We start from the raw sequence: 15523 nt of genomic DNA on the forward strand, positions 1-15523 counted from the left end.
TCACCAAAATGGCTCATTTCGTTCCTCTCCAGGGTCTCCCTTCTGCCCCGAAACTTGCACAGATCTTCCTACAAGAGATCTTCCGTTTACATGGTTTACCCTCTGAAATAATATCTGATCGGGGGGTACAGTTTGTAGCGAGGTTTTGGAGGGCTCTCTGTTCTGCCATGCAGGTTAAATTAAAATTCTCGTCATCATACCATCCTCAGACGAATGGGCAGACAGAGAGAGTCAATCAAGAACTTGAGACTTTTTTAAGGTTATATGTGTCATCTTCCCAGGATGATTGGTTCAATCTGCTACCATGGGCCGAGTTTGCCCATAACTTTCGATATCATACTGCTTCTGAGACGACACCATTCTTCGCAGTATATGGGCAACATCCCCGTGTACCTGAATTTCAAGAACTCCCTCATATGGATGTTCCTGCTGCCACTACTGCTCTGACCCAGTTTTCTTCCATTTGGAAAAGAATTCATGTTTCCCTCAAAAAAGCCTCCAGTCGATACAAGGTCTTTGCCGACCGCAAGAGACGTGCAGTTCCCCATTTGAAACCTGGGGACAAGGTTTGGTTGTCAACCCGCAACCTTCGTCTCAGGGTCCCATCCATGAAGTTTGCACCACGCTTCATTGGTCCTTACCCTATTGAGAGTGTCATCAACCCAGTGGCTTACAAGTTGAAATTACCATCTTCACTTCGTATACCTAACGCCTTTCACATTTCTCTCCTCAGACCTTTAGTCCTAAACCGCTTTCAGAATACTCTTCCAGCAGGTCCCAAGATCCGAACTCAGCGGGGCGTGGAATTTGAGATCAACAAGATTCTGGACTCCCGTTGCCGGTATGGACGTCTCCAGTACCTGGTCGATTGGTGCGGTTATGGCCCAGAGGAGAGAAGCTGGGTGAATTCATCTGATGTCCATGCTCCTAGGTTGGTCCGTGTTTTCCACAGCACTCATCCCTCCAAACCACGTGGGTGTTCGGTGTCCACCCCTAAAGGAGGGGGTACTGTCAGGAATCGACTTACCAGGCTAACATCCGTCCGCCGCTGCGGACTCCGTCCTGGCTCCCTGCGGTCACCTGTCACCTGTGCCCCTGCCATGGGGCATCGTCAGGATCCTGTGAGCACTACTGAGACAGCGGGCGTGTAGTGCGCCGCGTCCCCGCTGGGCCGCGGCGTGGGCGCCGCCATGACAGTCTGCAATGGTCAGTATGCTGCGGCCAATCCGGTGCGTGGCCGCACCCACCTTTCCTGCACTCATCCAATCCCTGCACACCATGGGGTATATAGGAGGCTACCGGTTCAGTTCACAGGCATCCTGGACTTTGTGTCTATCTGCGACCTACATGAAAGGATCGGTTCCTGTCTCTCCTGAGTTCCTGGTTCTCTGCTAAGAACATTATACTCCTGGTTACTCTGCATTCTTTCCGTGGAACTTCAAGGCTCAGCAACACCTGCAACCTGCATTGGGCTTCACACTCATCACCACCTTGTGTGCTTCAGCCTGCAGTTGAAGACTAAACTCCAGGTGTGTTCATTCCTCCACCTGTGACACAGCTTGCTGCTGCCAGTGCCTCATCACCTGCACTGTGAGTTGGTCTCCTGCTTATGCTCAGGTTTGCCATATCATCTACTGCCTAAGTTTTCCGTTTTAACCCTGCACTGGTTTCCAAGCCAGAACCATTCCATAAGACATTTGTTCTTCTGATTTATATTCCGGATATTATTTCTCAAATTCATTTATCATTCCTTTGCCATAGACTTTCAGATTCATTACTGAGTGATTGACTTTTTCCACCTGTTATTATTATTTCTGCTGCAATAACTGTTATAACATCTGCCTAATAAAAATACCTTTGCGCTCATGCGCAGGAACGTTATTCAACCTCCTCGTTTCCTTCCTTCCACCTCCACTGACCCACTAGCGCCCCCTCCGGGGACACAGACCAAACACAATCTGACACACAGGTCATTGTGCCAGTACCACCTCATATGCAAAACAAAGGTTACTATTAGAACCTTTTACGTGGTACTGAAACCGGATGGTTCGGGTCAGGCCCATTCTGAACTTAAAATCGCTGAACCCCTTTCTGAGGGAGTTTAAGTTCAAAATGGAGTCTCTAAGGGCAGTGATATCAGGTCTGGAGGAGGGGGAATTCCTGGTATCCGTGGATATCAAGGATGAGTACCTCTACATTCCGATTTGGCTGCCGCATCAAGCTTATCTTCGATTCGCACTGTTGGACTGTCATTTTCAGTTCCAGGCCCTACCATTTGGCCTCTCCACAGCACCGAGGGTATTCACCAAGGTGATGGCGGAAATGATTCTCCTCCGCAGACAAGGGGTGAACATAATTCTGTATCTGGACGATCTGTTGATAAAGGCATCATCCAAGGAGAAGCTGTTACGGTCCATAGCTCTCACTACCCAGCTTTTCAGGAAACATGGTTGGATCCTGAATCTTCCAAAATCTCATTTGGATCCAACCAGGAGGTTGTCCTTTCTGGGAATGATCCTCGACACAGAAGTGCAGAGGGTGTTTCTTCCAGGGGAAAAGGCATTAGTGCTTCAAACGATGGTCTGGGATGTCCTGAAGCCAACCCGGATGTCGGTTCATCAGTGCATTCGCCTTCTGGGAAAGATGGTGGCCTCTTATGAGGCCCTGCAGTATGGGAGGTTTCACGCTCGGTCCTTCCAACTGGATCTCCTGGACAAGTGGTCGGGATCCCATCTACACATGCACCAAAGAATATGTCTTGTCATCAAAGGCCAGGATTTCACTCCTCTGGTGGCTGCAACTGCCTCACCTTCTGGAGGGCCGCAGGTTCGGGATTCAGGACTGGATCCTTCTAACCACGGATGCAAGTCTCCGGGGCTGGGGCGCAGTCACTCAAGGGGAAACCCTCCAAGGAAGGTAGTCAAGTCTGGAAGCCGTCCTGCTGATAAGCATTCTGGAACTAAGAGCCGTCTACAACGGTCTTCTCCAAGCAGCCCATATTCTGAGAAATCGAGCCATTCAAGTGCAGTCGGACAACAGTGGCTTACATAAACCGACAGGGCGGAACGAAGAGCAGAGCTGCAATGTCAGAGGTAACAAGAATCATCCTCTGGGCAGAAAAACATGCGTTGGCGCTCTCCGCAATCTTCATTCTGGGAGTAGACAACTGGGAAGCGGACTTCCTCAGCAGACACGATCTCCATCCAGGGGAGTGGAGTCTCCATCCGGAGGTGTTCAAGGAGGTAACAGATCTTTGGGGCGTACCCAAGATTGACATGATCGACTCTCGTCTCAACAAGAAGCTTCGGCGGTATTGTTCAAGATCGAGGGACCCGCAAGCAGTGGCGGTGGATGCCCTAGTGACTCTGTGGGTGTCCCAGTCGGTGTACGTGTTTCCTCCACTTCCACTCATCCAAAGAGTTCTAAAGCTCATAAGGAGAACAAGAGTTCAAGCGATCCTCATTGCTCCAGACTGGCCAAGAAGGGCTTGGTACGCGGATCTTCTGGATCTACTGCAAGTAGAGCTGAGGCCTCTTCCTCTTTGGGAGGACCTGCTGCAGCAGGGGGCGTTCGCCTATCAAGACTTACCGCGGCTACGTTTGACGGCATGGAGGTTTAATGCCTGATACTAGCTCGAAAGGGCATTCCCAACAAAGTCATTCCTACCCTGATACAGGCTAGGAAAGGAGTAACATCTAAACATTACCATCGAATTTGGAAAAAATATGAATCTTGATGTGAGACCAAGAAATTTTCTGTGGTGGAGTTTCAACTGGGACGGTTTCTCCTCTTCCTACAAGCCGGTGTGGATATGGGCCTGGGATCTGTGAAGGTCCAGATTTTGGCCCTATCCATTTTCTTCCAGAAACAATTGACTGCCCTCCCTGAGGTTCAGACTTTTTTTGAAGGGAGTTCTGCACATCCAACCTCCCCTTGTGCCGCCTACAGCACCTTGGGACCTTAACGTGGTGTTGCAGTTCCTCCAATCGGACTGGTTCAAGCCTCTACAGGAGGTTGAGGTCAAATTTCTCACGTAGAAGGCTGTCACTTTGTTGGCCTTAGCTTCTGCTAGACGTGTGTCGGAGTGGGGGGCTTTGGCCTGTAAAAGCCCATACTTGATCTTCCACGAAGATAGAGCTGAGCTCAGGACCCGTCAGCAGTTTCTTCCGAAGGTTGTGTCGGCATTTCATATCAACCAACCTATTGTGGTCCCAGTGGCTACTGACTCCTCAATTTCATCAAAGTCCTTGGACGTTGTAAGGACTCTGAAAATCTATGTGAAGAGGACTGCTCGTCACAGGAAATCGGACTTTGTCTGTCCTGTATAATCCCAAGAAAATTGGGTGTCCTGCTTCTAAGCAGACGTTCTCTTGATGGATCAGGTTCACTATGCAGCATGCGTATTCTACGGCAGGATTGTTGTGTCCTATGTCTGTTAAGGCCCACTCTACTCGTAAGGTGGGTTCTTCCTGGGCGGCTGCCCGGGGTGTGTCGGCTTTACAACTTTGCCGAGCTGCTACTTGGTCTGGGTCGAACACGTTTGCAAAGTTCTACAAGTTCAATACTTTGGCCGCTGATGATATACAGTTCAGTCAGTTCTGCAGGAGCCTCCGCGCTCTCCCTCCCGTTCTGGGAGCTTTGGTACATCCCCATGGTACTAATGTGGACCCCAGCATACTCTAGGATGTAAGAGAAAATAGGATTTTGGTACTTACCAGGTAAATCCTTTTCTTTGAATCCATAGGGGGCACTGGAGTACTCTTGGGATATGGACGGCTTAGCAGAACAAAGGCACTGAATATTTAAATTTAGAACTCTCCACCCCTCCATATCCCAGAGTACCTCAGTGTACGACCTCAGTGTTTTTACTGAGCGAACAAGAACTATAGAGAGGTTGACAATGGAGAATTCCTAACATAACGGACAACCACAAAGTTGACACATAACGTTACTGTCAACTAAACCGTTGACACCATAACCGATAGACCCTTATAATTTGAACCAATCGGTGAAAATGTGTTACCATAAGCTCCTCTGAGCTTAATACAACCCAGGTAAAACTGCTCTGGGTGGGCGTCCAGTGCCCCCTATGGATTCAAAGAAAAGGATTTACCTGGTAAGTACCAAAATCCTATTTTCTTTATCATCCACTAGGGGTCACTGGAGTACTCTTGGGACGTACCAAAGCTTCCCTCGTGGGCGGGAGAGCTGTTTGACACCTGTAACAGTAGGCGGCCAAAGCTAGATGCTGATGCCGCAACCGTTTCATAACGTGTAAACGCGCACACACGTGTGCACTGAAGACTATGTAGCCGCGTCGTAGACGCTTCACGACCAGCTGATCATGACATTCCCACAGAACCTGTGGGATGAGCTATTACTGACGTAGGCGACTGTAACTTAGCCTTAAAGTAAGCCTGACTTGTAGTCATTGTTATCCAACTGGATAATGTCTGCTGAGAAACTGGCTAACCCCAGTTGGCAGCATCATAGAGAACAAACAACGTATCCGTATTACGAACTGACGTTCGGGACATATAGACGCGTAATGCGTGTACCACATTCAGAATTCTAGAATGTGCTGTTAACACAGGAACCACTATTGGTTTATTGATGTGAAAAATAAGAAATCGGAATTCGTCCGAAGTTCTGCTTTGTTATGAGAAAACCCAAATACGGTGGCTTGGAATACAAGGCACCCAAATGTGAAAACAAAACCCTTGCCGAAGCTAAGGCTAGAAGAAAAACGTTTTCCAAGTGAGAAACTTAATCCCCATTTGTTGTAAGGGTTCAAAATATGAAAACTGTAAGAAATCTGAACCCAGCTTCAAGTCGCATGGCGCTGTAGGTGGGATAAATGGAGGCTGTATTTGATGACACCTTGTAGAAAAGGTGTGTACCAACGCAATAGAGTCAAACGTCTTTGAAAATAACTTGACCACACAGATACCTGCACCCTCAGTGCAGATAAACGCAGTTCTCCATCCCACCCCGTCTGTAAAATAACAGAATACGGGTAACTTGAAAGATGATGTCGGAAACTTCCGAGCTTCACACCCACCTATATAGGCACACCAAATTTTGTAATAATGAGCTGCCGTAAGCGGCTTCCTAGCTCGTAACATGGTTGGTATAACCGATACTGTAATGCCCTATTTCTTTTCTTAAGAGGGCGGTCTGAACCCCCACCCCGTCAACCGCAGCCGCGGTACATAGGTAAATAGGGGTAAAAGAACGGTCCCTGTTGTAACAGGTTGGACGTATTATGAGCGGGCCAAGATCGTGTGCAAGTATTCCTTGGAGATTCGAGAAGCAAGCTCTCCTAAACCCATGAGATATCACTAGTATGACTGTGACGAACTGTCTTATGATCCGTTTTAGCAACGGAGAGAGCAGCGGAAAATGGTGGAGCCAGATACACGATGCTGAATGACCACACGAATGTGAGAACCTCCACCGCCACTGCCCTTGTGATCTGTCGTTCTGTACACATACTGAGCGTTTGTAATTGTGGCGAGATGCCCTCATGTATACCTGAGGGTAACCCCACCTGTGGATTCACATATGAAACACCTCTGGATTTAATGCCCAGTTTTCAGGATATAAATCCCGACGGGTGAGATCATCTGTCTAACAGATGTCCACTCGCGGAATGAACCCCGTCGACAACATCACATAATGGTGTTCTGGGCAATTGAGGATTCGAGCTACCTGCCGCATTGCCATGCGGCTTCTTGGTCCTCCCTGGTTGTTGTGTATGCAACTCCCGTTGCGTTGTCTGACTGCACTTGGTCAGACTGAAAGCGAAGCATGTAGTGCATTGTAAATTGCACGGAGTTCCAGGACATTTATCGACAGCAATCTGTCGTGATCCGCTTTAGAACCCCTGACGCTGATCTTTTTTAACTACAACTCCTGAACCTCTGAGACTCTCGTCCAGAGTATATACACCCTCGCCCCCCTGTGGGAAACGCGAGTGAAGCCCGGCGAACTAAAGCGCTTTGAAAACACATCATTATTCCTAACAGGCGAATACACCAATGTACCGCTAGTGTGCGTGGCTTTTGCACTAATTACTAGATGTACATTAGTTCTTGCTGGTGTAGTAGGTAAATGTCTGTGATTTACCGTATTTATAATCTTACCTAGGAATTGACGTCGTTCAGACGGAATTAGATGCGATTGTTTTTGAACTTGACCTGCCACCGTAGTATACATTAGTAGCACAAGTAAGAGGAACCTCTGTTGAGAGAGTTCTTATGAGCAGATCGTCTAAGTATGGAACGATTGTCACTGTCAGGACTCTGAGATGAGCTATCCTCACCAACATCACTTTGGTAAATACCCGAGGCGTTGACACGATGCCAAATGGTAGTGAAATGGTTAATGGTTGTGGCGTTTTGCAAACGCTAGAACCTGTGATGACCAAACCGGAATGGGTAAATACGCATTGTGAAGATCAAGTGCAATTATGCAATTTTGTGGCTCCAATATGCAAATACTAACCGCAGAAAATCCATTTTCAAACTGCAGTAAGTGACTTGCTGATTGAGACTGCGACGGAGCGGTCTGGTTTTGTTACCCCAAACAGAGGGGAATAAGTAACCCTGACTCTGTTGGTGTACTACTGCCTGGAAATAAAAACAGCTGAAACCCAGCAGATACTAAATGGCAACCTGCCAAACCGTTCGACAGAGGCAGTCTTGTCCTTTAATCTGTAAATAGCGGAGACATCCATGAGTTGATGTCTGGAAACCCCGCAAATGTAACGTGTAAAGACGCGCTTCCACAATTGGAAAATGGAGATGGCCTAAGAGGTCGTCAAGCCACTGGCTTGTTGACTGTAGCGTCCTGTCGTTACAAGGCGTGACTGTTTTTGTACCACCGCCTTGAAAAAACTGAAGTCTAAAGGGATTAAACGCCGGCACAAGTATTTCCGTTTTGATACTGGATGCGGTAATGGCTGAATATCAAATTTAGGACCAAACAAGCTCTGGCCTTGTCGTGCTGAAACTAGCGACGATGAAGAGTGAGAATCGAAGTAACCGGCGTCAGCAGAAGAAGCTTTACAGATATACTCTGCAGCTTCTCATTAACAGTGATCGTCATTGTTTCCATACATAGAGTCTAGTGACCCAAATGTATCTTGGGTCTTTATAATGTTTGACACAGACGAATTCACCAATGGCGGATCGCGTCATTTAGATGTGGAAACGATTAAATAGTGTTTAGAGTCTACTCAGTCTCTGTAAAAATGGAGACATTGACTCACTAGGATTTAGCAATGTACGTCAACAACCCCGCACTATCTGAGTGCTGGTCTAATGTACCCTTCTCACTGGTAGTTATCGGTGTGAGATTTGACATAGAATCGTGCATTAAATTATAAGACCAGTTAAATAAACACCCTGGTACCCAAAGGGAAATTGGCCCTTTGGAAAGACTGTCCTTCGTTAGAGCTGGCGGAGTAACTTCCGAGACTCCGATGTTACCGCTCCTGTCGAGCGGAGTTTAATTTGAATTGCCAATGCTTAACATAGGATCTTTAAAATTATTTTTAGTCTGCGCTGGAGCCTTACTCGCTATGCAGACAGACACCACAATAGGCAACGGACAGACACTTGCACGACTTAGTGAAGTTATTATATGTCATATATATATATTTATTGCTGAAAAGCATATCTTTATGCTGAAACGCAGCTCACATGGGCAGCCTATGTGAAACCCGAACCAAATTCCCACTAACACCCCTGCGCCTCTGGTGGCTTAGAGATGTAGGGCAGGAATGTTCCGGAATTACAAACTGTAAAACAGCAGGAAACATGGTTAAAATGGCCCCTTTGCCATGCTGACCCTGATAATCACCGAACAAGTTACAATTGTTTCAGTGTTAATATAGCCTATTATACAGTGATAATCACAGACATTAATATAGGCTCAATAGCCTATTATACAGTGATAATCACAGACATTAATATAAGCTCAATAGCCTATTATACAGTGATAATCACAGACATTAATATAAGCTCAATAGCCTATTATACAGTGATAATCACAGACATTAATATAGGCTCAATAGCCTATTATACAGTGATAATCACAGACATTAATATAAGCTCAATAGCCTATTATACAGTGATAATCACAGACATTAATATAGGCTCAATAGCCTATTATACAGTGATAATCACAGACATTAATATAAGCTCAATAGCCTATTATACAGTGATAATCACAGACATTAATATAAGCTCAATAGCCTATTATACAGTGATAATCACAGACATTAATATAGGCTCAATAGCCTATTATACAGTGATAATCACAGACATTAAATAAGATTTTACTTACCGATAAATCTATTTCTCGGAGTCCGTAGTGGATGCTGGGGTTCCTGAAAGGACCATGGGGAATAGCGGCTCCGCAGGAGACAGGGCACAAAAAGTAAAGCTTTTCCAGATCAGGTGGTGTGCACTGGCTCCTCCCCCTATGACCCTCCTCCAGACTCCAGTTAGGTACTGTGCCCGGACGAGCGTACACAATAAGGGAGGATTTTGAATCCCGGGTAAGACTCATACCAGCCACACCAATCACACCGTACAACTTGTGATCTAAACCCAGTTAACAGTATGATAACAGCGGAGCCTCTGAAAGATGGCTTCCTTCAACAATAACCCGAATTAGTTAACAATAACTATGTACAATTATTGCAGATAATCCGCACTTGGGATGGGCGCCCAGCATCCACTACGGACTCCGAGAAATAGATTTATCGGTAAGTAAAATCTTATTTTCTCTATCGTCCTAGTGGATGCTGGGGTTCCTGAAAGGACCATGGGGATTATACCAAAGCTCCCAAACGGGCGGGAGAGTGCGGATGACTCTGCAGCACCGAATGAGAGAACTCCAGGTCCTCCTTAGCCAGAGTATCAAATTTGTAAAATTTTACAAACGTGTTCTCCCCTGACCACGTAGCTGCTCGGCAGAGTTGTAATGCCGAGACCCCTCGGGCAGCCGCCCAAGATGAGCCCACCTTCCTTGTGGAGTGGGCCTTTACAGATTTAGGCTGTGGCAGGCATGCCACAGAATGTGCAAGTTGGATTGTGCTACAGATCCAACGAGCAATCGTCTGCTTAGACGCAGGAGCACCCATCTTGTTGGGTGCATACAATATAAACAACGAGTCAGATTTTCTGACTCCAGCTGTCCTTGCAATATATATTTTTAATGCTCTGACAACGTCCAGTAACTTGGAGTCCTCCAAGTCACTTGTAGCCGCAGGCACTACAATAGGCTGGTTCAGATGAAATGCTGACACCACCTTAGGGAGAAAATGCGGACGAGTCCGCAGTTCTGCCCTGTCCGAATGGAAAATCAGATATGGGCTTTTGTAAGATAAAGCTGCCAGTTCTGACACTCTCCTGGCCGAAGCCAGGGCTAGAAGCATGGTCACTTTCCATGTGAGATATTTCAAATCCACCTTTTTTAGTGGTTCAAACCAATGAGATTTTAGAAAGTCCAAAACCACATTGAGATCCCACGGTGCCACTGGAGGCACCACAGGAGGCTGTATATGCAGCACTCCCTTAACAAAGGTCTGGACTTCAGGGACTGAAGCCAATTCTTTTTGAAAGAAAATCGACAGGGCCGAAATTTGAACCTTAATAGATCCCAATTTGAGACCCATAGACAATCCTGATTGCAGGAAATGTAGGAATCGACCCAGTTGAAATTCCTCCGTCGGAGCACTCCGATCTTCGCACCACGCAACATATTTTCGCCAAATTCGGTGATAATGTTGCATGGTTACTTCCTTCCTTGCTTTAATCAAAGTAGGAATGACTTCTTCCGGCATGCCTTTTTCCTTTAGGATCCGGCGTTCAACCGCCAAGCCGTCAAACGCAGCCGCGGTAAGTCTTGAAACAGACAGGGACCCTGCTGAAGCAAGTCCCTCCTTAGAGGTAGAGGCCACGGATCTTCCGTGATCATCTCTTGAAGTTCCGGGTACTAAGTCCTTCTTGGCCAATCCGGAACCACTAGTATCGTTCTTACGCCTCTTTGCCGTATAATTCTCAATACTTTTGGTATGAGAGGCAGAGGAGGAAACACATACACCGACTGGTACACCCAAGGCGTTACCAGCGCGTCCACAGCTATTGCCTGCGGATCTCTTGACCTGGCGCAATACCTGTCCAGTTTTTTGTTGAGGCGAGACGCCATCATGTCCACCATTGGTCTTTCCCAACGGGTTACCAGCATGTGGAAGACTTCTGGATGAAGTCCCCACTCTCCCGGGTGAAGATCGTGTCTGCTGAGGAAGTCTGCTTCCCAGTTGTCCACTCCCGGGATGAACACTGCTGACAGTGCTATCACATGATTCTCTGCCCAGCGAAGAATCCTTGCAGCTTCTGCCATTGCACTCCTGCTTCTTGTGCCGCCCTGTCTGTTCACATGGGCGACTGCCGTGATGTTGTCCGACTGGATCAACACCGGTTTTCCTTGAAGCAGAGGTTCTGCCTGGCTTAGAGCATTGTATATTGCTCTTAGTTCCAGAATGTTTATGTGAAGAGACGTTTCCAGGCTCGTCCATACTCCCTGGAAGTTTCTTCCTTGTGTGACTGCTCCCCAGCCTCTCAGGCTGGCGTCCGTGGTCACCAGGATCCAATCCTGTATGCCGAATCTGCGGCCCTCCAATAGATGAGCACTCTGCAACCACCACAGAAGAGATACCCTTGTCCTTGGAGACAGGGTTATCCGCTGGTGCATCTGAAGATGCGACCCTGACCATTTGTCCAACAGATCCCTCTGGAAAATTCTTGCGTGGAATCTGCCGAATGGAATTGCTTCGTAAGAAGCCACCATTTTTCCCAGGACTCTTGTGCATTGATGTACAGACACCTTTCCTGGTTTTAGGAGGTTCCTGATAAGCTCGGATAACTCCTTGGCTTTTTCCTCCGGGAGAAAAACCTTTTTCTGAACCGTGTCCAGAATCATCCCTAGGAACAGCAGACGAGTTGTCGGCATTAACTGGGATTTTGGAATATTCAGAATCCACCCGTGCTGTTTTAGCACTTCTTGAGACAGTGCTAATCCCATCTCTAGCTGTTCTCTGGACCTTGCCCTTATTAGGAGATCGTCCAAGTATGGGATAATTAATATGCCTTTTCTTCGAAGAAGAATCATCATCTCGGCCATTACCTTTGTAAAGACCCGAGGTGCCATGGACAATCCGAACGGCAGCGTCTGAAACTGATAGTGACAGTTTTGTACAACGAACCTGAGGTACCCCTGGTGTGAGGGGTAAATTGGAACGTGGAGATACGCATCCTTGATGTCCAAGGATACCATAAAGTCCCCCTCTTCCAGGTTCGCTATCACTGCTCTGAGTGACTCCATCTTGAACTTGAACTTCTTTATGTACAGGTTCAAGGACTTCAGATTTAGAATAGGCCTTACCGAGCCATCCGGCTTCGGTACCACAAAAAGAGTGGAATAATACCCCTTCCCTTGTTGTAGAAGAGGTACCTTGACTATCACCTGCTGAGAGTACAGCTTGTGAATGGCTTCCAAAACCGTCTCCCTTTCGGAGGGGGACGTTGGTAAAGCAGACTTCAGGAAACGGCGAGGTGGATCTGTCTCTAATTCCAACCTGTACCCCTGAGATATTATCTGCAGGATCCAGGGATCTACTTGCGAGTGAGCCCACTGCGCGCTGTAATTTTTGAGACGACCCCCCACCGTCCCCGAGTCCGCTTGAGAAGCCCCAGCGTCATGCTGAGGCTTTTGTAGAAGCCGGGGAGGGCTTCTGTTCCTGGGAAGGAGCTGCCTGTTGCTGTCTCTTCCCTCGACCTCTGCCTCGTGGCAGATATGAATATCCCTTTGCTCTCTTATTTTTAAAGGAACGAAAGGGCTGCGGTTGAAAGGTCGGTGCCTTTTTCTGTTGGGGAGTGACTTGAGGTAGAAAGGTGGATTTCCCGGCTGTAGCCGTGGCCACCAAATCTGATAGACCGACTCCAAATAACTCCTCCCCTTTATACTGCAAAACTTCCATATGCCGTTTTGAATCCGCATCGCCTGTCCACTGTCGCGTCCATAAAGCTCTTCTGGCCGAAATGGACATAGCACTTACCCGTGATGCCAGTGTGCAGATATCCCTCTGTGCATCACGCATATAAAGAAATGCATCCTTTATTTGCTCTAACGACAGTAAAATATTGTCCCTGTCCAGGGTATCAATATTTTCAATCAGGGACTCTGACCAAACTACCCCAGCACTGCACATCCAGGCAGTCGCTATAGCTGGTCGTAGTATAACACCTGCATGTGTGTATATACTTTTTTGGATATTTTCCATCCTCCTATCTGATGGATCTTTAAGTGCGGCCGTCTCAGGAGAGGGTAACGCCACTTGTTTAGATAAGCGTGTGAGCGCCTTATCCACCCTAGGAGGTGTTTCCCAGCGCTCCCTAACCTCTGGCGGGAAAGGGTATAATGCCAATAATTTCTTTGAAATTATCAGCTTTTTATCAGGGGCAACCCACGCTTCATTACACACGTCATTTAGTTCTTCTGATTCAGGAAAAACTATAGGTAGTTTTTTCACACCCCACATAATACCCTGTTTAGTGGTACCTGTAGTATCAGCTAAATGTAACGCCTCCTTCATTGCCAAAATCATATAACGTGTGGCCCTACTGGAAAATACGGTTGATTCGTCACCGTCACCACTGGAGTCATCGCCTGTGTCTGGGTCTGTGTCGACCGACTGAGGCAAAGGGCGTTTCACAGCCCCTGACGGTGTTTGAGTCGCCTGGACAGGCACTAATTGATTGTCCGGCCGTCTCATGTCGTCAAACGACTGCTTTAGCGTGTTGACACTATCCCGTAGTTCCATAAATAAAGGCATCCATTCTGGTGTCGACTCCCTAGGGGGTGACATCCTCATATTTGGCAATTGCTCCGCCTCCACGCCAATATCGTCCTCATACATGTCGACACACACGTACCGACACACAGCAGACACACAGGGAATGCTCCTAACGAAGACAGGACCCACTAGCCCTTTGGGGAGACAGAGGGAGAGTTTGCCAGCACACACCAAAAGCGCTATATATATATCAGGGATAGCCTTATAATAAGTGCTCCCTTATAGCTGCTTTGTTATATCAAAATATCGCCATAAATTTGCCCCCCCTCTCTGTTTTACCCTGTTTCTGTAGTGCAGTGCAGGGGAGAGACTTGGGAGCCGTCCTGACCAGCGGAGCTGTGAGAGGAAATGGCGCCGTGTGCTGAGGAGATAGGCCCCGCCCCTTTTCTGGCGGGCTCGTCTCCCGCTATTTAGAGAAATCAGGCAGGGGTTAAATATCTCCATATAGCCTCTGGGGGCTATATGTGAGGTATTTTTAGCCTTTATATAGGTTACATTTGCCTCCCAGGGCGCCCCCCCCCAGCGCCCTGCACCCTCAGTGACCGCGTGTGAAGTGTGCTGAGAGGAAAATGGCGCACAGCTGCAGTGCTGTGCGCTACCTTAAGAAGACTGAGGAGTCTTCTGCCGCCGATTCTGGACCTCTTCTCGTTTCAGCATCTGCAAGGGGGCCGGCGGCGAGGCTCCGGTGACCATCCAGGCTGTACCTGTGATCGTCCCTCTGGAGCTAATGTCCAGTAGCCAAAGAAGCCAATCCATCCTGCACGCAGGTGAGTTCACTTCTTCTCCCCTAAGTCCCTCGTTGCAGTGATCCTGTTGCCAGCAGGACTCACTGTAAAATAAAAAACCTAAGCTAAACTTTTCTAAGCAGCTCTTTAGGAGAGCCACCTAGATTGCACCCTTCTCGGCCGGGCACAAAAATCTAACTGGAGTCTGGAGGAGGGTCATAGGGGGAGGAGCCAGTGCACACCACCTGATCTGGAAAAGCTTTACTTTTTGTGCCCTGTCTCCTGCGGAGCCGCTATTCCCCATGGTCCTTTCAGGAACCCCAGCATCCACTAGGACGATAGAGAAATATAGGCTCAATAGCCTATTATACAGTGATAATTACAGACATTAATATAGGCTCAATAACCTATTATACAGTGATAATCACAGATATTAATATATAGGCTCAATAGCCTATTATACAGTGATAATCACAGACATTAATATAGGCTCAATAGCCTATTATACAGTGATAATCACAGACATTAATATAAGCTCAATAGCCTATTATACAGTGATAATCACAGACATTAATATAGGCTCAATAGCCTATTATACAGTGATAATCACAGACATTAATATAGGCTCAATAGCCTATTATACAGTGATAATCAGACATTAATATAAGCTCAATAGCCTATTATACAGTGATAACCACAGACATTAATATAAGCTCAATAGCCTATTATACAGTGATAATCACAGACATTAATATAGGCTCAATAGCCTATTATACAGTGATAATCAGACATTAATATAAGCTCAATAGCCTATTATACAGTGATAACCACAGACATTAATATAAGCTCAATAGCCTATTATACAGTGATA

Source organism: Pseudophryne corroboree, chromosome 6 (genome assembly GCF_028390025.1).
Source record: "Pseudophryne corroboree isolate aPseCor3 chromosome 6, aPseCor3.hap2, whole genome shotgun sequence".
Classification (NCBI taxonomy): Eukaryota; Metazoa; Chordata; class Amphibia; order Anura; family Myobatrachidae; genus Pseudophryne; species Pseudophryne corroboree.